Below are 26,554 nucleotides of genomic sequence, written 5' to 3'. Positions count from 1 at the left end.
CTCTGGTTTGTGAACCCTGTCTTCTCTTTCCTCCCTGTCTGGCGTAGGAAGCCGTAGATGGTTGCCTGTACTGTTGGTGGTAGGAAGGCCTATACTGGGATTGCTGGTACTGCCTGTGGAAGGAACCTCGAAATGAGGTGAAACCTCTTCCTCTAGCACCCCGAAAGGGCTGTTTCCGGTACTGCAGGGTACCTAGGGACTTGGCAGTGTCTGTGTCGGTCTTGATGGCTTGGAGCGCGTCATCTACGTGCTTGCCAAAGAGAGATTCGCCATCGTAGGGCATGTCGAGGATACGGGACTGCACTTCCGGCCTGAAAGATGTGGCTTTGAGCCAACCTTGGCGGCGTAAGACAGCGGCACCTGCTAGCTGACGAAAACCAGTAGAGGCTATGTCAAGAGTGCAGTCGATTATTTCTTCAGACGTACGCTCACCCTCTTGGAGGATCTTCCGTGCCTCTGCTTGCTTGCTTGCTTTCAGTGATGAGGTCCAAGAAAGGTTGCATGTCCGACCACATTTGCCGGTCATAACGACCCAGGATTGCCAATGAATTTGCTGCTCTGACAGTGATTGCCGACATAGATGAGAATCCTTTGCCTATATTATCCAATCTTCGTCCTTCTTTGTCTGGAGGAGTAGAGATAGGCGTTGATGAGTTTTTAGAACGCCTTTGAGCAGCTTGTGAAATAACTGAGTCCGGCTTTGGGTGGCCAGTAAGACATGCCAGAGAGTCTTGGGTTGCCTTGTATTTCTTGTCCAGTTTTTGCGGGACTGGTGGGACTGTTGCCGGGTTGCGCATAATCTTTGTACCCTCGCTCCATATAAAATCGATAATAGGAATGGACCGTACAGACTTCCTTGACTGCTCCTTAAAATCTTGCAGGAAACATTCCGACCGGGAGACAGATGTTGGAAGGTGGAAGCGTGCAGCAGCGCTGTCCATAAGATTGTGGAAACCACCTATGTCCTTGGGTGGAGAATCAGAGGGGCGAGGAGGTGGTGGAGAAGGAGTGGGGGCCAAGTAGTCATCCCATTCCTCAGTAGTATGTTGCGGGGTAGAAATTTCTCCTTCCTCTTCTTCTTCCCCTGAAGTGGAACCTTCATCTCTAGGGGGTGCAGCTAACACCGAGTGGGGTGTCATTCTTGGAGTAGCTGGAGGAGGGACATTGATTGGTGTAACCGGAGAGACTGGCGGTGGTGGCTGATCTTCTGCTGCCACTGGGAACCTACTATAATCCTGTAGCATAGATTGTAAATCCTGGATTAAGGAGGAAGGCATCTGTATAGAGTCTCTAGGCTGAGGCTCTCTTGGTTGGTAATAGTGTTCCTGATGTGAGTAGTATGGTTGATATTGGTCATACTCATCATCATCATCTTCTTCTTGATACTTGACGTGGAGCTGTGATGGGCTGTGTGCATCTCCGAATGGACCTTCATCAGATTCCTCCCAGTCAAGAAGATGACTGGGTACTAAAGTTGACACTTTGCTTGGAGACGTGTCTATGGAATAAATGTCTGGTCTGGGCAGAGATGTGATCCTGACCATGGCTCGGAGATCCGGAGACCTGGAAGAAGTAGGAATAGCTTCTATCTGCCTGACAGGCACCAGTGTAGTCGTCGATGGTGTCAAAGTTGAAGATGCCGTGGACGGTACTGATTTTTCCGTCGACGGTGGTTTAGTCGACGACAGCCTCTTTGACGGTGTCCTCGTCGACGGTGAAACAGCCGATGACATTGTCGTCATTGATATTATAGTCGACGGGGATGTCGTTGACGGTGTTATAAGCGACGATGTTGTCGTCGTCGATGATGTCAAAGACGCACTCCGTTCTGGAGTTCTCGTCGACGGAGGTTTGATTGAGGGGATAGGAGCCCTTACCGTTGATGTCAGAGTAGTCGACGCTGATGACGGTCTCGTCGACGATGTAGTGGAGACGGTAGTTGTTAGTACCGTCGTCGTCGTCACGGTCGTCGATGGTGGTGTCATCGTCGATTTGATTTTAAGAGTCACCTTTCTAGAGGTAGAAGGCTCTGAAGAAGGAGAAAGACGGTAGGACTCCTTCTTTTGAAGAGGAGAGGACGGCTCAGAGGAGATTGAAGTCTGTAAGCCCTTTCCATTATGTAATTTCTGCCTCTTTCTAGATTTTTCTGCCTGGCCCAGGTCCTCAGATTTGGACCTTTTGTGTGGCCTCTCTGACCCACTCTCCTCACCTGAAGTACAGTATTTAGCCTGTAACCATGTCAGGAGTCTACCCTCACGGTCCCTGAGGGTTTTTGTGGAGAAAGTGCGACATATCCTGCAGTCTTTCACCTGATGTTGTGGGTAGAGACAATACAAGCAGTCTTTATGTGGATCATCCACATGGAGCCTTTTCTTTTCACAGGTCTTGCAAGGGCGGAAAAGGCCTTTTCTAGTAGAATCCAACATATTTTCAATTCTTTTGAGAGAAAAAAAAGGTTCTGAAGTAGTAGAAAACTGAGTAGAGCTCAGGGAGACTCCCTTCACACGACGTGGGGTAGAAAATCTGAGGGAAGGAGCTTCTCTGGAGAGTGTTCTAGAGGGTGCTGGTGCCTGATTGGTCAGCAGGCAGGTTTGGGTCCTTTTCACAAAAGGACATGGATAGGCTATATGAGCAATTACTGTTTACATTATAGCCTATGGCAAAAAACTTTTATTTGTTAATTATTGCTATTTTACGTACCGTGGGACTCCCACTTCGACGACGGGGATGATTCAAGCATGTGAATTTATGAAAGATCCAATACTGGATAAGTACTGTATTCAGTTCCAAGGCACGGAAAGGGTTCTTGTGGGAGAAAACACTTTCCTAAAGCCCTCTAGGAAATCCTTACTTGTAAGCATTCTAGAGAGGATTCTGATGATTTCCTATCATTAACAGTAATTACAGCAAGGTGTACCGTAAGGAATGACAATTGTAGAACAGTCCTTGGTAGATGAAATACGGAGGAAATCACCATCTCTCTTCCTGATATCTGGAGAAATAGTAGTTGTTTCGAATACAGCAAACGACAAACCTTTTCCACTTGATGGCATAAGGAGTCCTTTGGAACAACATTTGGCCTCTGTCCATACAGTCCTGTGGCAGAATCAGATGTCCATATTGTAAGAACTCAAAAGCCAGGCTGCTACATTCAGTGATGAAAGGTTGGGTACAGGCACTGGCCCTTTAACTTATACAGGAGATCCTGTCTGCATGTCAAGCTCCTGTGTGGTTACCCAGAAAGATAGAGTACCTCTGTGAACCACCCTGTCGGGCCTTTTTGGTACTATCATGATCATTCTGGTCTTGAAATGGTAAAGTGTGATCATATAACTAGTTGTCAGTGGAATAGGGGGCATTTGTTCAGAAATGTATTTGACCAATCTATCATATGGCTCCAGGGTGCCCTTTTAGCACCACCTGGAACTCGTAGCAATAAAAAAGAAAATAACAATGGTTCCTAATGGAATAGTAACACAGCCAACAATTATCAATGAGTAAAAGCATTTAGTTAATTTAGACAATCAGGAAATGATTTGAAGGCCATGTGCGAAGTCCAACTTTGATCAGGGGATGCACTCAAACTTAAAACATGTTCAGTCAATTAACAAAAAATGTCTCAGAAAGAATCAGGAAACACCTCATCCATGAAGTCAACCAACTATGACAGCCCAGGGGGGCGTTGCGTGGCCGACCAGCAAGATGGCCGCCAGACCGTGAGGCTCTGCTAGGCGGGGGAATCAATACTCCTGTTTATCCTGCAGTTCAGCCTCCCGATCCCCGGGACGCATTGCACGCTACGCCGGGAAGCTCCAGGAGGCTGCGGGCGGCGTCGGAGCCCCGGGGCAGACAGAAGGTGAGCTGGCTTGCCCAGCATCTCCAGGTGGAGCCAGCCGGATTTAGTGAGGCGCAGGCCTCAGCCGTGGAGGTGGGTCGGGCTATTGACGGCACTCCTTAGCAAGTGGCGCGGGGGAGCGAGCCCTTAATCTTTGGGCCGATTTCTGCTCCCATAGAGGGGACCGCACCCTTGGAGCGGTCCCCTCCTCTTCTTCTTTGAGTGCCCGTGCTTTTGCTGCCTGGTTCTTGCCCCCGAGGGCGCCTACTGGGGGTGGGCCGGGTGTCCGTTAGAGCACTTGCTGGGTTGGCGCTAGGAGGGCCCCTCTTTGATCTTTTTGCCAATTTTGTTGTGCTTTTTCTGGACTTTTGGCGCCCCTCTTTTTGTGCATGTGGAGGGTGGGAGATCGTTCGGAGGGCTGCGACCTAGCGCCTTGGCCTGGATTGGGCCCAGCTGTGCTGACGGACGGGGCCTGATCGGTTTCGGGACTCGAACCGCGTGCCCCGGTGGTGTCCCAGTCGTTCGCCTGGGCGGCTATTGAAGACGCTCCCGTCTAGACTGGTTTTTGCGGCTTTGGCTGCGGGACCGGTTGGGGGGCCCAGGCATTTGGCTCCTCACTCCAGGCTGCGACAGGACAGAACCGGAGACTTGTAGTTCATACCTGTCAGGTACCGCTGTCCAGGGTGGTCTTGCCTGGTGAGCGACTAGTGCTGGTGAGGTGTGACGCACTTGGGACCGCTGTCTCGGAGGCTGTGCAGAGGATGGGGAAGGCAGACCACAAACAGCCTAAGCTCGCCTTTGAGGGGGGAAAGAAGAGGAGCGGTGCTGTTGGTCTTCCGGCGGATGACCCGCCACCTGAGGAGGGGGCCTCTGCATTGTCCGTAAAGGCCATGTTCTTGGACCTCAAGTCTAGCCTGGCTGGCATTGATGCTAAGTTTGACCATCTGACTGAGCAGATGTATCCTTTAAAAGAGCGGGTGGATGGTCATGAGGTCCGTATTGAGCAGTTGGAATCCTGTACCTCGGACTTGGAGGATGGACGCCGGAGTGACGTAGAAGGACTGCTGCGCATGGAACGTGTGCTGGAGGTGATCTGCAACAAGAACGAGGATTTGGAGGCCAGGTCGTGCCGCCGCCACAACATACGCATTGTTGGCCTCCCCGAGTCGACGGCTATGGGCCGTATGGAGGACTATGTTGAGACGATGATGTCCGAGTTATTTCCCGGTGAACTCTCCCAGCTCTTAGTGGTTGAGAGGGCTCATAGGTCTTTGGGTCCTCAGCCGCCGCTGAGCACCCCGCCGCTAAGCACTCCGCCGCACCCTATAATTGTGCGTTTGCTGAACTACCAGGACAGAGACACTGTGCTCAGACTGGCCAGAGAGCGTAGGCCTGGGATTTACAACAACACTGAGCTTAACTTTTTCCTGGATTACACCCCTAGGGTGCAGGCTGCCCGTAAGGCCTTTCTGCCAGTCAAGCGCACTCTGAGTCAGACGGACGCAAAATACGCCCTCATTTATCCAGCAAAGCTGCGTGTGCAGCTTAAGGGCAAGCAGCACGTCTTTACTGATCCGAAACAGGCCGCCATGTTTGCAAAATTGGTTCCCAAAAAGGCACTGTCAGAGAGTTCGAGAGATTCTGGCAGAGAGAGGCGCAATGAGTGACAATGACTGAATGCTCTTTGTTGTGCTGGGGCGTTGGTGGCGCTGCCTGCCACCTCATTGCTAATGTACTAGTTATTGTTTCTAATATGTAAGATGGCTGCTTTACTGTTCTTGCTTCATTGCGAGTTCCCCTGCCACCCGTCCTGTCAGGGATGGTGTTTTGGATGGCCTGCTTCACGCCTTTACATTTGTGGTTGGGTGGGATTGCTGCACAGACCCGTTTGAGAGGTCAGCGTGGGGGGGGTCAGGGTTGTTCTGGTTATGGATTGTTTGTAATGTCTTCCTTTCTTGTCTTTGCTTTCCTTTCTTCATACTGACGTCGGCGGTACTTTGTGGTGCAGGGGTTTGGGGGGCTGGATGACTGCTGGGAATGGCTGGGCATAGTATGACGCCTGTGCGCTGCCTTATTGGGAGATGAGACTGCTGTCTGCCTATATGCAGCGTCACACAATTGACATTTGTATGTTACAGGAGACCCATTTGGTTGCAGCCACGCGCAACAGGATTAAGGCTGGCTGGATTGGAGAGTGTCATACTGTTGTATACTCGAGTTATGCCAGAGGTGTGGCGATTTTGATTAGGAAGGGGGTACAGGGGCGCACCGATAAGACGATTGTGGATCCGGACGGTCGCTATGTTATGCTGCGTGCCACGCTGCATGATAAGCCCTGTAGATTGGTGTCGCTTTATGGTCCAAATACTGACGACCCTGATTTTTTCCAAGAGGTGGGCCGGCTGATCGATTCGTTGGGATCTGGGACCTTGTTGTGGGGTGGGGATTTCAATGTGGTATTGGATCCTGTGGTGGATCATGAGAGCTCTGCTTGGCAGGTTGCATGTGGGGGCTGCTAGGGCCCTCTTGCATGTGATGACTGAGGGTGTTATGGTAGATATTTGGAGGGCATAGCATGGCACTGATAGGGAAGGCACCTGTGTCAATCATGCTCACAATAGCTGGTACCGCATAGACAGGTGGCTTGGTACCAGGGATGTTGAGCTGTGGACGTGATCGGTCGAGCACATGACGCACACTTACCATTCTCCAGTTCTGCTGGAGGTGGCTATGCCGAGAAGCACCTTGCGGGCCTTCATGTGGCGACTTCCTCATGGTGCCCTTCGAGATCAGGTATTCCGAGATGAGATCCGTGAGGCCATACAGCACTACTTTGCTGAGAATCAAGGGTCTGTGACTTCTGCTGGGACAGTTTCTGAGGCTTTTGCATTGCTAAGCAGCATGGAGTGCTGAAGGTGCTGAGAAGGGAGTTGGTGGAGCTGGAGGCCCAGCTGGCTGATCTAAAAAAACGCAATACTCTGGCCTCCTTGCGAAGTACGATGACACAGTACAAGGAGGCTGCGCTGCGAGAGGTTTGTTTTTTGGGGAAACATGCTGTGGCAAGAAGATATGGTGAAGGGGAGCGAGCTGGTCATACGCTGGCGGGCATGCTCCCCAGGCCGTGGGCAAGTAATTACGTTGTGGAGTTGTCTGACTCAGCCCTACGATCATTATGTTGGCACTGACGAGATTAAACGCGCTTTCAATAAATTCTTTGCTGATCTGTATGCGGAACCTCCTTGGCTACATCAGCTGAATATTTTGAGGATATCAGTTTGTTGTGGCTGGAGGGTTCACATCGGGCATAGTTAGATGCCCCCTTTTCGGTGAATGACATGGTCCGGGTGATCCACAGTTTGCCAGGCGATAAAGCTCCTGGGCTGGACGGCTTAACGGCATCCTTTTATAAGGAATATGCTGATATCCTTGCGCCGCACCTCTTGGAGGTTTATGCGGAAGCGCTTGGTGCTGGGATGCTCCCTGCCTCGCTGCGTGAGGCCCTTATTGTGACTATTTTGAAGCCAGGGAAAGATCCTTGCAGCTGCGATTCTTACCAGCCTCTTTCCTTGATCAATATAGATAATAAGATCCTGGCCAAGCTAATTGCCGCGTGACTACATCCTCTGCTCTCGTCCCTGGTGTTGCCAGACCAGTCTGGCTTTATACCCGGCCATTCCACATTGCAAAATCTCCATACCTACTTTGCGGTGTGTGGTGCGCTAGACCCTGCTATATGAGCGGGGTGGTATTCTTAGATGCCACCAAGGCTTTTGACTCTCTTGCGTGGTCGTATATGTTCGCCCTACTGGCTCGGGTGGGGCTGAGCTCTAGGTTTATCCAACTGATCTATTTGCTGTATGCGAGGCCTTCCGCCAGGGTGAGAGTAAATGGGACCATTTCTGACACCTTTTTGATAGCTAGAGGTACTTGTCAGGGCTGCCCATTGTCCCTGCTGCTTTTTGCAATAGCAATGGAGCCGCTGGCTGCCTGGCTGCGGCAACATCATAATCATAGGGGATTGGCATTCAGACAGCGGCCCGTACTGATCTCTATGTATACGGATGATATTGCTCTGTATGTCCGTGATCCACAGCGGCATCTTGATGTTTTGCTAGACGAAACTGTGCACTTTGGGCGTCTCTCTGGGATTACCATCAACTGGTCCAAGTCAGTGATGGTACCTCTATCCGCGTGTACGACACAGTTTCCCTCTGGTTATCCAAGTGGCTGGGCTGATGGTCCGGTGCGGTATTTAGGCGTCTGGTTGCGCCGGGATGTCACTACGCTGTGGTGGGCGAACTACAGCAGAGCTATTGCTTGGCTGGAAGAAAAGGTGGAGATGTGGCGCTCGCTACGGCTCGTATCGCCATAGCGAAGATGGTAATTTTGCCAAAGTTTCTTTATCCGTTTATAAACCTACCCCTCGTTCTCACTGTGAGTTTTTTTTAAAGGCTTAGGTCTGTTCTGGTGAGATTAGTCTGGGCAGGCAGGCAGCCTAGAGTTTCGTGGGAGAGATTGACGCTTCCGTTTGAGCTGGGTGGTTTAGCGGCCCCAGATTTAGAGCTTTATTATTATTGCGCAAAGGTGCATTTTGAGCATTTTTGGCTGTATCCTGTGTGGTATCTGCCACACTTGGCGCCTGAAGCGGACACTATATGGCCTGATAGACTGCTGCATGTGTTGGGGAGCCCGGTTGGGCCACGGCTGTGTGAGATCAATACTCTGGCTTGCACGGCGAGGCCCTGGTCTGTGCTGCTGAGGCGTCTTAAAGTGTTTGAGCCGTTTGTGCCGGCGATGCCAGTTTTGGATGTTGCTGACGCGCGTTTGTCAGGAGATGCCCGTGTGCATGAGTTTCTACGTGAGTCTGGCCTGACCACCTTGGGCTCCTGGTTTTCCGACGGGCTGGTCTTCTCGCTTGAGATGGCGCTAAGTGATAGGCGTGATACTGCAATGAACCAGCTCTATGTGTGTAGAATTGCTGCTATGCTCTGCTTGCGTTACCCCTGTCTCCCTGCGATGCCTCCGGTGTGTCGTGCACTGGAGCCCCTGTATCAGATGCGATCTCCGAGCAGACTTATTACCAAGCTTTATGCTTGTATGCAAAGCACGGTGCCTGAGACTGCAGAGGGGGCGAGAGTGCACTGGGAGGCGGACATTGGTGAGGCCATCTCGGACGAGGTGTGGCACCGATGCTGTGCGCATCTTAGAGAGTTGTCCCCAAATTACCGTTTACGTCTTATTCATTTTAAGTTTTCACATTGGCTGTATCATATGCCCTGCGGCTTGCGGCGCATGGGGCTGCATGAGTGCAGAGTTGCGATGTGCTGGGGATGTGGTGGAGCACCTAGGAGTCGTGAGTGGCTGCGGGATACTTCGTACTGCCAGGAGCAGCTGATGGTCTACTGAGCTTATGCCTGAGGGATCTCTGCCAAAAGATATCTGGGGCCCACTGCGAGCTTTTTTGGCACATCGAGTTTTAGGCAGCGACTAGACGAGTCGCGTATCTTATAGTTTGAGTTGAAAGGTTTCCTTCCCTTTGTGCTGTCTCATAAGGTCTGCAGGAATATTGACGTAATGGCGATGGCGGAACTGTCCTGCTTCTTTTTTCTCTCTTTGTTCTCTATTTCTCACTCTACTCTTCAACTCCTTCCAGCCTTTTTAGTTTCTTGGATTAACCTACTGGCTGTTGATAAGTTCTCTTGTTTTTCAATGCGCTCATTGGGAGTGTACAGCATTTGATAGTACTGTATCACGGATAGTGAAGCCTGAGTCCTGATTGGAAGGCACTGAGAGAATGATCCCTGTTATCATTGATAACTATGCTTTACTCATTTCATGTGTTCCTAAAGCTGGCCTCTCATATATGAGACATTGATTATAATGTTGTTGTATATGATAACATAAATAAACATTAAAAAAAAAAAACTATGACAGCCCAAATGCCAAGGGTCAATTTGCGGCAAGCAGATTCAATTAAATGACTGAATTGGACTTTGCACACTGACTTTTGTCAGTGTGGCTTCTACCATCTGTCTTTTCTAACATTGAGGTCAGGTTTGACCACGATATGATGGTGTTTAGGGGGCAAAGTGAGGCCATTAAGGGTACCATGCCAGTGTGGTATGTTTCACATTGTATCCTACCTGCTAACATTGCCCTTAATTCCGTTTCTCTTTTGAAAAAGGCTTATGAAAGGTTTTCTATGGTCATTATTATGTGATTGGTGATTACTTTTTTGAATGAGGTGTTCTTGAAAATAAAAAATAAATTAAATTCTGCCAATTTTAGCTGCAAACATGCTTATTTTTACTACTGTGCACTTCTTCTACAGAAAAGTGTTGCACAGTTGTAAATATGTACAAAGTTATATATATTTTGCAAAGTGCTCCGGGATCCCGTATGGGTGGGACTATTCAGCGCGCATGACTATTTATGAGTATCCTATCTACCAACCTAAAGGGCGGAGGGGTGAGAAAGGTGCTGCCAGGACATAGCCTCCTCCATCACTTAATTCATAGGGACAAATTATACTCTAGGTAGAGAATATTGCCTGGACCTCAAGTGAACTTTGTATCAGAAGGTAGGGAGCTTGCTTATGTGTACCTTGGATCTGCAGTCACTGGAGGAATAGGAAGCACATAAGCAGGCTCTCTCCCTTATGATAACAGAAGTGATGACACTCGTAGGGCCTAATTACGGTCTTGGCGGATGTGGTTCCATCTGTCAAGATCGTAGTCAGGCCCTAATCAGAGTCCATATAGTATTTGAAGATTATAGCCAATGCATGGATTGTTAGGTTCTGAAAACAGTTCTTTATTTATAGGATTATTAATACACCTACTCGGGTTCCATCACTGTAGACCAGAGTTTGTCTTGAAGAAATCCCATAGCCCCCCTTTGAGGACAATTAATATGGTTAAAACATGACTGAAACAGGGTTGAAACATTTCGACTTACCTTCTAAGTGTCAAATATTCTCCTGATTATTTTACTCCTACCCACTGGGGACCATAATAAAAATTCTGTGTCCACCAGGAGGTATTTTTAACAGTTCCCTCTAAACTACATTCAGATAGAAGAGACACACCAGTTCATACAATCCTCCTAATTGTCAGGAGTTGCTCTCTTTTTTTCCATTCTCACTAGCTCACCTGATCTCCCGGGCTAATAGCCCACATTGGTAGATTCCTACTAATGTGTGGAGGGGCCAAGTGATGAACCATGCCACCCCAGGATGGGTGAGGCCCATCTAGCCCTTTAAATACTGACTTTACTCATAATGAATCTACTAGAGGTTCAGCTAATGTTCTCTGCCTAGGGAATTATTTGTCTTTATGGATTATTGATAAGGATTCCCTGAAAGAGAACCTAGTATCCTCCAAACTTTCAGCACAGCATACTACGCTGTTAATACTGATCTCCAATAATAACCTACTGCCAGTACCTTCACATATTAAATCTAAATACATAAACCTTAAATGTTCATTTTATTAAACATCTGGGACCATTACTTGGTCGTGAGGGGTTCATGTACCTGGTAATTTACTGCACTACTCTAAATGACCTAGAGATGGATAGGGAGTGTAGCTTTGAAATATTGCTTGAACCTCTTTTACTCCCTGGGTTCCCTGTATCTCCTATTTCCAAGCCAACAGCACCACTGAGGTTCCACTATATACTCCCAACATCCTTGTGGTACCAGGTCATATTGAACCATCACAGTTATAAGATTCTATCTCACTTAAACCTAAACACAGTTGGTTATACTTTCGGTGGGTGATATCCCATTTCTTGAATGCCCCACCATCTAAAGATTTAACTGTTACTAGACAATCACAAGATACAGGCCTACAACATTTGTGAACAAACATGGGTGCCTAACATGAGGTGCTACCGTTGGCACCATCACATGCAATTGCTAACAGCTGCACCACACTCACTGACGTGAGACGGCCCAGTTAGCTGAGCTTAACAGTAGTCATCCTTTCAGTGGTCTTTGGGTGCCATCCTAGTAGATAAAGGGATGAGTGCCACAGTTTTGACTCACCCCATGACTGTGGAAACTATAACACAGGCACACAGGCACTGCTACATTGTTTCTCCATTTGTGGTGCATACAGTTCAATAACTAGACCTTGATGAGCTCTTAGGGACAAAGACTAGCTGGAACAACCCAGTAGGTTCTGGAAATTACCAGGGCTTCACCCAGAGAAAAAAATTGCCCATACTCTTACGTTAATATCATTACTATTCCTTTACCACATAACTATTATACTGTTGAGGGGGTCATAGCTCTGCTAAAAAAGTGATCATACCTTCTCTTATTTCATGTTTCCTAGTTGTTTTGTAAAGTATAGCTTTGTCATTACAGTGATCGTTATTGTGTTGGTCCAGAGTCATACTGTATCCAATTTCTAAGTCTACAACCAGCTGCATTTGTAAGTCTTGGCTGCTCACCAATGTCACCTTTCACGCATTACAGGTAGAAAGTGAGTACTTGGTCAAACCAACTGGATTGCAATAGTATCCAAGGGCCTGGGACATCGATGATACACAAACATACACACAACACTAATGCCCTTTAAGACCTGGATATCCCTGGACACAGAGAAAGGGCCTTGTGGCACACCATTTTATCTTAGTGCTGCAGGCTGTAGCTTTCTATAATAATGTGATGTACCCATGAATGTGGCACACTCAATTAGAAAAACATCATAATCTTTTAAAGCGTATACTTGATTGCACGCTCTGATATAATGGAGGGACTTTGGCCTCTAAAGGTTACACCTGTAGTGAACCAGAGAAGAGAACCAGTAGGCGAACAACATGCATATGACCACCAACTGTTTAGCTTAGTCCTGGAAGTTGCTGTCACCACAGTCTGCCATCCCGATGGCTAAGAACCGATGAATCCCTGCAAGGGTGTCTGCCATCCCAATGTGGTACCGTTTACTACCACACAGACTCTGATTAAGACACTTTTGCTTAAAATACGTTCCTCTCACCTAAGTTGGTTATGGTTAGATGGGCACAGCTTTGGCAAATGGAAAATAGGTTCTGGGATAGTCAAGTGGCAAGCATCTAGATGAGAGGTCTTCAAACTTTTTTGATGCTGAGACCCTCCTGTCAGAATGTTTTAGGTGTAAGGACCCCCCACCTGACAAAAATTTCCAGTACTGGTACTCCTCATCATCGTCGAGCGTTCGTGGGTGACTCCTGGTTATGTTAATTTGCTGCTGTTGTTGGTTTAAGTCATGTTTGGGAGAGGATGCTAGTGACCCTTGAGAATCTGAGCATGAAGAGACATGTGATAGCGCTTCCTGAGCCAGTGATATAACATCCTGTGCTGTGCCCCCTTGTACCATAGGGCCTAATTAATGTGTGCACATGTGACACACTGCTTTCTCTCTCTGCTGCTGCCTGGGAATGTGAGCTGGGCTAGGTGCAGCCATATGTTGAGGCAGGCACTGTCTGGGCAGAGAGCAGGTGTGGCGGCACATAACACAGTACTGTAGGACAGCACATGTCTGCATGACTCAAAGGTGGTGTTACCCTCACATAAAAAAAACACAGGGTTCAATTTAGCCCACAATTAAGTTAGTAGTTGTGTATTGTCAATTGGGCATGCACCAAACTGGAGGCACAGTCAACAGCATGAAAAAGAAACCTAAATGCTGCTTGCCGCCCGAGCTGAGTGAGCCTCAGCTGAGATCAGACTGCTGCAGCCAGCGCAGGTGAGTCCCCAGGCCACTGCAACCAGTGCCAGCTATATTGTGGTGAGTGAAATGTACTCACCGAGGCATCAGTGCAGTGTGCAGTGCAGTGCTTCAATTCTTGCCATCCTCCCACCATTCGCACATGAATGGGCGGCCAGGCCAACCAGCTGTCGAAGTACATTAAAAAAGTATGGGAACTGTGATGCTGTATGTAATAGGGTTGGTGTCAGAGAGTGTAGGGGCAGGGTCAAAGGTGTGACTAAAAACAAAATATTCTGGAACGGTTTTTAGGTCTTTCACCTTCAGGTAGCTACATATAAAATAACATGCAGCTTAAAAGAAAAATACATTTAAAAAGTTGTGACTCATTGAGAAATGCACAATAGTATGTTATGAAATCTCTATTAGTTAATGAACTGCAGTGGTCTGTGTGTAACCAGAGATCCACAGAAATAAATATTGGGTGATTCAGTGGAAAATAGTGGCTTGTATATGTTTAGCTCTATGAGGTCACAACCTGTGACAGAAAGCACTGTGTAAGTCATTATTTTAAAGTTACATTACACACAGTATAAAATAGACTGCTACAAAATGCCTTAAATGTTTTACAATAAAATAGTGCTTTTAAAATATAGATGTTAGCAATACTCAGACTGTAGGTAATGCAATATTTTTTTTACAAAACTGCCTCTACAACACCTCCTCAGGGGTAGTAAGCGATATGTAAATACAATTACAATTAAACACACTCACTTCACAGCTCAGTTGTTAACTGCACTACCACTCAAAAAGAATAAATTAAAGCCAGTACCAGCTCCTTTAACATCATTTATGTTTGCAGATAAACTGGTAGTGCACTTTTACATTTCTTTCAGGCAGCAGCAGGCACCCTGGCAGGAAGGTGTTTATCTGTCCGCCAGGCTTGGGTTTCACAGCACAGGACACTCCCTAACACTTCACCTGAACCATTTAAACTATCGAAATTAACCATTGGGATCGGTTGTCTTTTTCCAAAAAGTGGGGGAACGGGTTTTCATGAATCCTTTTTGTGCTAACAATAAGGCTGGGGCATGCGCGACCCCCTTCCCATTACTTCACGACCCCTAAGGGGTCACGCCCTACAGATTGAAGACCTCTGATCTAGACCATCCGGTAAGCTACACCAGGTGGATGTGCTTCAACTCAAAAGCCAATTGGAGTTGGGCGGCGTGGATACAAAATTCCCAAATCTCACTTCAATAGCCAACAGCATTAGGCACCGAAAAGCCCCAAGTGAGTAAAATGCAGGCTAGGCCACCCTCACTCCTGTAACTTAGGGCCTGATTTAGAGTTTGGCAGAGGTGGTTACTCCGTCACAAACGTGACGGATACTCTGCCCGCTCTATTACCATTCCCATTATAGCCTATGGAGATGTAATACAGCCAACAGAACCGGATCCCTTACGTGTGTGACAAAGTAACGAAGAGATCGAGAAATGTGTGGCTCGAATGCACCTCTGGTTTCCACAGGCGGAAGAGTGATAACAATTTCATTCAGAAAAGAGTTTGCAGTGTTTTTCAGGTCTTGCAGAGCATCTTCTTCCGGCACTTCGACAAGAGCAGCACCGAACAGAGTGGCCCAGCGTATAGGCCTACATTTTCTGCTCAGAGGACCTGAACGGTGGACCTTGACTTGTCAATGTACAATACACAAAGATTTTACATTTTGTGCAGTGAAAGTGTAAAAGCCAAGCATAGATCAAACCGTGCTCAAGCTGACTATCTGGTGCTGCTGGCTCCGCCATTGCCCATAAGGGAGTGACAAGCCAAAACTGAACCGCGTCGACCCAATGCGCTTCTCCTTTCTCGATCACCCCACTAAACATAGAAATACAATACGATGTCACTATACTATATAAATGTTGTACAGTGTTTTTAATAACCCTATTGAATCGACAGTAAACACTACTTTCAAAACTAATGTAGTAATACCAGCATAGATGAATATTCTAGTAAACCAATTTTCTCTCCACCTCTGTTAGTTTAACATAGTTTGATTAGAAAATGATCCCATGTGAAGTAACTGGCAGTCAGCATAACTTAAAGAAGTGTTCCTTCCCTGTTAAGAATTCCGCATGTATGCTTGTTCGTCTTGGACTTGCTTTGCCCGAGTAAAGCGATATAGCGCCAATCACCAATCCAAAATATTGTCAATGTCGCCACCTAGTGTGTAAACTGTATTATACTGTCGTCTGATCAATTAAGAGTACCTTATCACACACATTTTTGCGTGTTCCGCACAGCCTTGATTAAACTGCACAACCTAATGGGCATTGTTTAAAAGATACAGCATACCAATACAATTCATGCATTAATTCTCTAGCAGTACCCGCCTTATCACTGAAACTATTCTGTAACCAACACAAACCTGTCGTTTTTTATTTACCTCCTCAATTGGCATATTCATATGCATTAAATGACTCTGTCGCCAACTATATTATACCTCTGATTCAGCTGTGGGGCAAAGGAGCGCAGTGTTTCATGTGTATTTATGATAGTTTATTTTCACATTTTAAGTTCAAAAACATGCCTTTCAAATCGATCTGAAATAAACCGCCTTTTATTGATGCTATGTGGTGATCCACCCAGCCACTACCATGAAGATGGAGCGCGCTGCACACACACCGCGGCTGGGCCTGGGGCCAAAGGCACCGGGGGCCCTTGCCAGGCAACAACTGCAGCACATTCTATACCCAGTGCTTAATTTGAAAATAAAAAGGTGCCGTGCCCAAAGCCCTCTTCTTAAACACGCCGCTGCTGCAATTCAAACTGCGAGCACGGAATACTGAGGCAGCTATTCCAGAAGCAATCCTCTTCAATCCAATTAAAGCCACTCCCTGCCCCTTCAGCTCACACCTGCAGCTTTCTGCTTTCCCTCATTGTGACGCTTTTTCAATTTTCTCTTTCTCTGTCTTTCCCAAACGTGTCTTTTGCCCGCAGCAAATTCTCGAGGCAGAAGGCGAAGCGCCGGCCCTCAAAAGTAAGTGCCGGAGCTCAGCACCGGAATCAACAAGCACAAATTAGGCACTTGGCTATACCAATTCATGGCCCTCACTAAATCACCTCGCCGAGGATGGGCTCGGAAAGAAGAGAAGCAGCACATCGTTTACCTTTCTCAGTGTATTTCCAGAAATGTCCTCTGCTGCTGTTCACATTGTTATGTTAAATAACATATTAGATTGACTTGTTTTTGAAGGAGTATTAATTTTAGCCGATTAACAGTGAGATGACGACCTTTGCATTTGACAGACTATATTTGCCCACTCACCCACAGGACTATTTATCTCTTGATTGACTATAGGACTAAAAAAGAACGAACCTAAGTTTTATTTTGTATTTCACAGGTCTGTCAAGTGGCACTGTGACATATGATCAGTCATGACAAGCTTTTCAGTCAACAGTATGTTGTGTTTGTAGGGTTTCTAGATTTGCTTTTAACATTGTCATTTGGGTTCAAAACCCAGCATCCAAACTGCTGTTGGCTTAAATGTCAGAACTGGTCAAAAGTGTTATACATGACATCGGGCCACTTGCCAGGTATGTTTTAAAATGGTAAACATTTGTCCAGCTCATTTCAAAAACTGTTTACCACTTAAAACCAAATGTAAATTCTGCTAACATGTTTTGGGGCTCACTCTTGCACTCACCCCAAGCATTAAAACGAGTGTTTGTAATGCAAACTACTTTATGTTTTCCTTAGTGGGAAGTTTTATTCCAAGCATAACTACAAAATAAAGATAAAACATGAATAGTGCTACATGCATTAACACAAAAAAATAAGGTCACCGTGGCAGCATCAGAACAAATAAGAAATGACTCACATCTGTAGGACAAGTGCAACACAGATATCTAAAACCCTAAAGAAGAGGAGAGGAGAGAGAGGTGTTAAAGGACTGTTGTACACCCTGCTTACAGACATAAACAGACAAGAAGCACAAGGCTCCTAGAAGAAACAGCCAAACTTCTTATGACAATACCATACAGTATTATACTTACAGAGTAAGTTTTGACGTCTGTGGACCACCACATTATCAATATTGGAACCCAGGGACCCCTACTGAATCATTATTAAATCCGGGGACACCCCCACTAAGTCATTACTGAAAGCTGGGGACCTAATCTGTTAATAATATTTAATTTTCTAAGCAGTCGCTGACCCCCTGAGGAGGCTTCGCGGACCCCCAGGGGTCCCCGGACCACAGGTTGGGAACCACTGCACAGTATGATTAATACTCACTTATCTAGTGTGATGTGCTTCATCAGGGGGTTCCACACCTATCATTGGACAGTATTCAAGGGTTTGAATTTTCACTGGTTGTAATGTCTTCTAGTTTTAGGTTCCCTCTTTTGAAGGAGTTTTTCACCTCATGCCAATATTTATGCACTTTCTTCCTTTGTTCATCTCTAAACCATGTATTAAAATTGTGTGTAGGCAAGATAAATGTTTTTTACTGATGTCACCCTACAACAAGATTAAAATAGAAAACAGGCGGGTCAAGCAATGGATTTTGCTTCTCCTTTCCTTTGACATATTTTTGCGCTCAATTCCTACGGGGTCATAAGCCTACCTTGGGCTATAGACCATGGAATATGACATCAAATATTGTGAAACAGTTCCTCGTTCATTTAGTGTCATGAACCAATTACATTGTAAGCGCAAGTGCACTGAATATATGTTTTCCTTGCTCATGCAATGAGGCACCAGCAATGGCAACATCCTTTTTTTTTTTTTTTAGAACAGGTAGAACTTGGGCAGAAACAACGCATGCTTCCATCCTTTGGAGGAGAGTTACAGGAAAATAGCAATGCATATTTTCTCCCTCATGGGACGTGAAAATTAGATAACAGCAGTTCAAATCTTGGTTCCTCATAGATAAAGGTACACAATGGCAGTAGCAAAACTGGCTTCCCTCTCACAAATGGCATAAAGTGCAAACTTCCATTCCCTGAAGATGAGATTCAGAGCCATATGTGCTTGCGGCCCTAGCTTTAAATTTAGATGTCAGCATTGGTAGCCTACTAAATGATTTCTGCATGATTTTGTGAATCTCAGCACTGCTCCGGCTTGAGGTGAAGGAATGATGTGACTCTTAAAGAGCTGTGGGGCCCACAAGAGATTGAAATCCAGACCAATTCCCACATTTTCGTAGGAGGATGCATGATCCAGAGGCTTGTTATAGACTTTAAAGGTCGATCTCAAGTTGTTTTTTTTGGTTGAGGATTATGTACTTTGTTTTTCCAATGTTGATGGTAACACTTCTGGTGGCACAGACCTGCCAGGAGACGGTGCATTGATAGCTCTGTTATGGCCATTAGCACTGCATCATTTGCAAAGAGTAGTATTGAAGTTGACTCTGTTCATTTTGGGCACATCTAGATAAAGGTTTGTTAAATATTTCCCAAAGTCATTTATATAGCAATTAAATAATGTTTGTGGTAATTCGCTGCCTTGCTTGACGCCTCGTTCTGTAGGGCTCTCACCCATATACTCTCCTCTGTTGCTATACTTCACCAAAGTGGTGCTACCGGAGTGCAGTGCGATTAATAGGTTTAATAGCTATTCCGAAACTCCCTGTTCCCTTAGGATTTGCCATAGTGTGGGACGATCAAAACTATCGAAGGTGGTTTGGATGTTGATAAATCCCAAGTATAAAGGCAACTTTTTAAGAGATGTATATTTTGAGCAAATACAATTTAGCCTGAAAACTTGGTCCACTGTGCTCTCACCTCTCCTAAATTCCGCTTTGTTTGGAGATAATAGATCTTTTTCCTCCAGCCACTGATCCAAGTGAGAGAGTAACAGTTTCCCAGAGATTTTACCTACTCGGTCAAGCAGTGAAATTTAATCCAGGAGATCTCTAGGCCCTTTTTTGTGTAGTGGCACAATCACTGATTTTCTCCATGAGAATGGAATCTCCTCATGGGATCAGATGTTGAGTTTGTACAGATGACCCATAAAGGGGGATGGTTTTGGTAGACATCTTTTGTGATTTTATCTGGTCCAGCGGCTTTGCACGGCTTTTGAGCTTAGATAGCTTAAATAACCTCCTTTACACTAAATTCTTCAGTTAACCCCAAGATCGAGTGCTGAAAGGAAGTACTAGTAAGAATCTTTAAGGAAGTGAGCACTTTGAGATGACTACAGTAGAAATCGAACAGTCAAGGTATTGATGTTTTAATCTTAAGTTTTCATTAATGTTTACCTTCTGGTCAACTTTCCCACTGTTCTGTTTTGATTGCAATGATTCCTTTAGGGCAGTATTACCTCCTGACACAGCCTTGATCTGCAGACCTAAGCGGTTTGTTTTGCGTGGTGTATTATCTCCGTTGTTCCGGAAAAGGGTTGTAGAGTAATGTTTCCAGAGTTGTGGAGTTATATTTAGCTACAAATTCTTCAGCTGGCCTTCACAACCGCATCTTACGATCTCCCAGAATTTCTTGAGTTTTATTAGAGTTATGGCATCCAGTAGAGCTTGCCGGAGCTTTTGCGAGTGGTATTTCTTATGTGCCATATCAGATGATTGTACTGCCTTCTGGTGTTTTAGAGAAGCTGTTCACTGTTGTTGGACAGGTGCCGGCCGGGTTGCCAAGGCTGATGACAATAACCTTTTTCATTTTATGCATTCCAAATTATACCATTCCACGCAGTTTATAGAGGAGCATTCAAATTTTTTCAATTGCAACTCCCCAGCTACTGTGTCTATAGTTATAGTCAAAGTTTGCAAAGTCAACCATTTGATGCTGTAAGTGTAGATCTTTGGGTCACATTTGTCGTCAGTGTCAAAAATATTTTTCCTATTTGGTTTCAGGGCAATGTTTTTGCCACCTGCAAATTGATTTAATTTAGAATCAGGGTTTGGGTGCTCTACATCCAGGAGAAGAGGGTCATGATCGCTTGCGATTCTATAATGGACTCTCATATCAACAACAATATATAAATCGCTATGTAGTCAATGATGCTTTGCCTATAACCAGCCCTAAACGTATATTTTGGTGGGTTGGCTGACAGAGCTTTAACTTTTATTGACGCACAACTCCCTCGACTAGAACTTCTAAGAAAAATGTGCCTTTCTTTATACTTATACATACTCCTTGGAGGGTAAAGGGGTTGTTCCATGTGCTATCTTCATCAATTATCATGTGATCCAACATTAAGGGGTGCACTTTTTAATTGACATCACCACATACCAATATGCAATCGTTTTTGTCAGTGTAGGGCCATGCACACATGCCTTCTGGTTGTGTCTTCGACTCCTCTACAAAGCTTTTTGCCAGTCTTTGAAAAGCAGAACCTCAGACTTAACTAGAGCCCATCCACCTGGTGGGAAATAAACATTCAGGATCTTAAGCTACCACACTTTGCTTCTTAAATCAATAGTTTTTATGTTCTTGTTTATTATAGTACAGGTTTCATCATACTTCAGCATTTGCTGCTAGTGTTCTTACCCAGATGCTCAAGCCCCCTGTGGGTCTGCCCCCTTTTTTATTGACAGATGAATGGTATGTTAAGTAACCATCAAGACCGATGGTGTTGATAGCCTCTGGTTCCTGCAGACAGCATATGCCCTGTTGTTTTATGAAGAGCAGACAGTCCTTATAATTTTTTTTTTACTTCAGGCCTGCTATATTGCAGCCCAGGATTTTTAAATGTGTTTTTGGTTCAATTTCCGTACTGAAGTTTCTGGGTTATCTTATCTGTGATTTGATACTGTACAGGTGATCAAAAGTTTGGTTTGAAGGGACCATTTGTTGTTGAGATCCTACACTTGTAATAATTTGCTGGTTTCGTGATGCAATGTACACAATCCATAACATAATTTCAGTTGAATTGGCTCGCAGTCGAAGGGATTGATAGGAGCTAGCTGCAGCTTTCAATATTGAGTTTACGCTTTGTCTGGACTTACAATGATTTGCTGGTACTTTTGGACTTGAAATGTCTAGAAAAATAAGCAGGTACAATTCAGTTTTTGGTGACTTTATTTGGAAACCCCATATTTTTATCAGGTTTGCATACTCGAGGATTTCATTTGTTAATTTTGTACTGGATCATACTGTATGTGGGAATTCCTTACCCCCATTTTTATTTGATTGATCAAATCTTACCACTAACACATTATTTGATCTAATGTTTTGTAGACCTGGCAAGATGCTTAGGAGTCGCAGGATATTACCTCTATTGAGGATGTCTTGATTCCCACATGATGTATACTCAGGGGTAAATATGATCGTCAGCTGCTCTTTAGTAGCATTTGTGTTATCCTGATTAGCATCTTGTGAGGTATTTGTTTGCGTGTTTCCTGGTCTAGATTTGTCAATTGTTTTCCTCCTGTTATCTGATAATGGTGGTTGAAACCCGTCAATCATTGTGTTTACTAGCTTTGCCCAAGAACAAACAGGATCATCAGTGGCTAAGCCTGTAGCCGGAGTTGTTCAATTACATGGGGTCAGGACTTGGGAGTCTCCATTGATAACTTTTCTAATGCTTATATCTGTTAGTTCGGTCCTTGCTTCGTAAGGTAAACAAAGTCCTTATTTTGAGAAATGCGATCTTGGATGGGGTTACTTATCTGTGGCTCTGGGCAGCAGAGACTTTTATTACCTATAGCTTCACAAGAAAGTTGTAATTTGCTTATTTGATTAGTGTGGCTCGTTGGATCTGCTCGATTTTGCAAAAATTTATGATTTTCCTGAATTGGATCAAATTCATGGTATTCACCCTCTCTGTGGGGTGGCTTAATTATACCCTCTGCTGTTGATGTGTTTTTTCTCCATTGCTACTTTTCAGTTTAGATGGAGGAATTATGTACATCCTGCTGGTACACGATTTATATGTGAGTGAGGATGCACGCTTTGCTACACAAAAGCCTTGAATTTTGGTTTGCGAAAACTTTGGTTTGGTGGCTAAAAGTTACTTTGTACCCACTCCTGTTTCTTCAGCCTTTAATTCTTCCGAAGTTTATAAAGTGGCTTGGAGGGATTGAGATATGGTTGAAGGAATGAGGACACATTTTGAACGTTTTGTGACACCACTGTTAGATTTGTTTCCATTAATTTTTGCTTCTAGCCTTTTTTGTTCCCTTTGTGCTTTTTTTGTGAGGGGCGGGTGGTGTCCCATGATGGAAGTATAGGAATTTCCTAGTTCTTCAACTGAGTCTGTTCTAATATTGTGATTTGGCTAAGACGCAGTCTGTTGCATAAAGGGTGCTGGCTTGTGGGCAGACCAACATGTCGGATGCTTATCATATTTTGCTGAATTCTCTATGATATCAGTTATGACCTTTGGGACTTCCAAACATTTTTTCGGCAAGCCAGCACAGCTTTGGTTTTCTAATTCTCCTTGGTTGGCGTGCGTCCTTAGATTTTTTTTACGAGTTCTTTGACCAGTGCCATCCTATGGTTGATTGTCACTATGCAGGGAGGAAATAGCATAGTAAGCTCCAATTGAGCATCAAGTTTTGAGGACTGTATTATGATCTCATCTGCAATTATGTCCAGGGTTTAACACATACCCTTCATATTACTCAGTATTGATTGATCCATTGAATACTAATTTGGTGCTTTGTCCATGGGTTGATCATCTGTCTCTAGCTTGCGTATAGTTGTTGATTTTTATCATTAAGATCATAATCATCGAATGTTATGCTTCCCAGTTGGGAATCGGCCCTGCTTCTACCTGGGTTATCTTGGGCAGGAACCTCCAAGTTAAGTAGAGTGGATGAGTCCAGGCACTGTATATCAGGGTTGAAGTTTCATTTTTAACTGTATAGGTTGAAGAAAATAGCATTTGTGATGGAGACTCTTCCGTAAGTGCGTATTGATCCTTTTTGACATGATGTCCATATGCTTGAGTCAGCAAACAAACCTGCAAAATTAACTTGACCAGAAGGTAATGAAGCAAACGGCTCTGCAATTTCAGCAGTGGATCCAAGGGACTCTGAAGACTTAAATCTATTCCAGTCAGGACTAGATTTAAGCTGAAATATTTCTGCAGGTGTTTCTAAAAATAATTGATCTGTTGTAACTTTTACTGTTGCTTTTTTTATGCCTTTGCCTCCAGTGATGGTGTAAACTGCAGCATTCCTATGGAGTATTCTGCTCCTTGAGAGATTGGTGCGTTCGATGCATTAAATGGCCAAAGTGACAGTTCAGATGTATAGGCTCGATGACCTTGATGTACAGCAGCAGACGAGATGGCATGACTGTTACTATAGTAGTTCATCATGGTGTTTATTTGACCATGGCTTCTGGTAATGAGTAGTGATTAAATTGTTGATGCTTATTTGGAAACCAGTCTATAGGAACTTTTCCTTGTGCCTGTGGCAATAGGAGAAGGGCAGGAGGGCTGACTTCGGCAAGTATTAGTCGCTGATGGCCCTGTTACTTGTTCATGGTGGTCAAAAGATGTAGAAAGGAAATCAGATGAAAGAGGCGACGGGGGACAACCATGGTATTCAAGCCGCACCAGTCCTGGTCAGGCTGCCTCCACCACCGGCCGCACTTACTGCACAGCAACCACGCCCTCACTACGCTTTCCTCCTCCCAACGTCCCCCTTTGATCCTTGCCCTCGGGTGCCCTGCCGGGCTCCTTCGCCCACCTCACCTCATTGGCTCACTGCTTCAGCGTCGGGAGAAATGCAGGACCAGGCGGTGTGCAGTGTGCAGGAGTGTGCAGGACAGTAATGGAAGCAGGAGCGAGGGCTGGGATTTGGAAGTGCCCCCAGAACTCTGTTCTGCACCTATCTGTTCCTCACCAGCAGCTGACCGTTTTGTCAGATGTGGCAGTGGCAAAACAGAAGCCGAGCGGTTGCAGCAATCATTGCGGTCAAGAAAACTTCTGATCTTCCTGTGCTTCAAAACTCCCTCGCCTCGCCGCACTCACTGCTCACTGTACACCCCTCCTCCACATCACATCAAGTTCCATGACCAGCAATCCACCAGGGCCCACAGTTTCATTAGATTCAGAAGGGCAGACTAGCATAAGCCTTCATAACTCACAAACAATGTACAGTTTAGGCATATGTAACATGTAGGTTACAGACAGATCTCAGGAGCAAGTGAAAATCACTGAGAGGAATGTATATAGGTGAGTGAGTGAATATTCAAGATTTTCCCGTATAATTGATATTCAAAGTCATAATCCTGAAAGACCTGCTGCTATTATTCAGAGGCCTGCCGTTTGTGTTAATTGTTTGGTTTAGCATGACTCAAGAGGCGTACGAAACCTAGTAGATCACTGTTATTTGGAGCAGCCCAACCTTATCCTAAGTAACTATCTTCTAGACATGCACACAGGTGCCAAACTCTATGGAAAGATTTGGAATGCATGCACACCATGCGCTATGCGATCCCAGTTTTGGTGCTTCACGTGTTCAAAATATTGATGGCCACCACGGGTATAATTAAACAGACAGGGACTGCTTGTGGTCCATCCCATCCCGTACAGGCTGAGTGGCTTATTGGATGTGCAGAATGTCATCTGACATCAACCTAGGCTACCCACGCCAATTACACTCCGGGTCTGATGTTGGGTTAATCTACTGGATAAATCATCCCATTTGTCACAGAGCTTAACAATAAATGTTACAACAAGCATTACAGAGTCCATCTGGCGTGTACTACTAGTCAAACCCCTTAACACTGACCAACATCAAGATCCTGAACTAAGAAGGATGGTGGCTGATAGTATGCTATTTCCATATATCTTCACAGATAGCAGTGAATAAGCTAGTAGCCTATCTCACAGGTGTAACAGCAAGTTCAATGCAACATTTCAGTGAAGTTTCCTCACCAGTAACTGCAGTTCCCAGGTGGGCTGTCTGGATGGTCACCTCAGTAACTACTTCATAATGACTAGGACGTTTATCCAAGAGTGAATAGTTCCCTACTCCTGCATTTTGCAGGGAAGATATATTTTAACTTCTTGAGTATTTGCCCAGCACAGGAAATGAGAACACTTATGATGTTGCAGTCACTGTGCTTCAAGCATAGTTCACCCACCAACTGAAAACAGACAACAAAAGGTTCATCCTAACACAGGCATAACAGAAAGGGAGCATCCACACTATATTTTTTGCCCAGCTAAGAGACCTTGAAAGCACACTAATGGATCACGATGCTGCCAAAGACATCTGGTCAAAATGATTGAAGTAGAATGTTTAGTCACAGAATTTTTTTTCATGTATGTGGAGACATGCTTTTATGAAAGGACAAGAACCCTCACCTGCCCGAAGGCGGCATGCTTCATCATTGGGTTCCCTCCTCACACCTGGACCATTGTAAATTTTCTTCAGGTGCCTCCAGTGGATAGGATTACAAGAAACGTGAGGAGGGGTTCTGGAAAAACTGTTCCTCTTAAATGGTCAACATATTTCTGTCTTAGGCGTTCTGGACCTGCGTTCTGAGTCATCCATCAGATCCATTTCTTACAATCACTCTGTGATAGCAAACATAAACATAACCCTGTTGCTGGCCTATTGTTAGTAGGCAGGGGGATACAGTCAGTAGCCTATGCTCCCTTTAGGCTGCGTGCGCGTGCGTAGCTTTGCATTTCCCTGCACCCAGACTGTCTCTGGGAGCGCACTGGCCACTTCCAGGACCAAAAGGCATAATAATAAAAATACATTTAGTCGACATAACTGGTATGAAAAATCCTATTTTATCTGTGGCAGGCTGCGCTGCTGGAGGTCAAGGACACGCACCAAAGGCTGCTCCTTCCTTTAATTCAAGAATGGAGAATTTCAGGAGGCCAATCCGGGGCATTGTGAAATAAACGCTTTGAACTTGATTATTTTGTTTAAAGACTTGGCAAATGCTTTTCCTTTACCAAGCCTCTTTTTCAACAGTTTTCAGGCAACAATAAAAATGTCAAGATAACTCTGGTAATTAATGTACCTTCTGGAGAGAGATTGGAGTTTTGTCTACTGGTAGGTTTGACTCATCTAAGGGAGCGCTGAGGGTTAATATG

At 45.2% G+C, this 26,554-nt stretch overlaps 1 protein-coding gene across 3 annotated transcripts in view; it reads left to right on the top strand.

Annotated features, from left to right (window-relative positions):
* The window catches only part of MCF2L2 (MCF.2 cell line derived transforming sequence-like 2), a 1,607,631-nt gene that overhangs the window by 800,791 nt on the left and 780,286 nt on the right, over positions 1 to 26,554 (top strand). The window lies entirely within an intron of this gene.

The sequence above is a fragment of the Pleurodeles waltl genome, chromosome 11, assembly GCF_031143425.1.
Source record: "Pleurodeles waltl isolate 20211129_DDA chromosome 11, aPleWal1.hap1.20221129, whole genome shotgun sequence".
Lineage (NCBI taxonomy): Eukaryota > Metazoa > Chordata > Amphibia > Caudata > Salamandridae > Pleurodeles > Pleurodeles waltl.
Note: the sequence above shows the minus strand (reverse complement) of the source record. Positions and strands in the feature narration are given on the sequence as shown.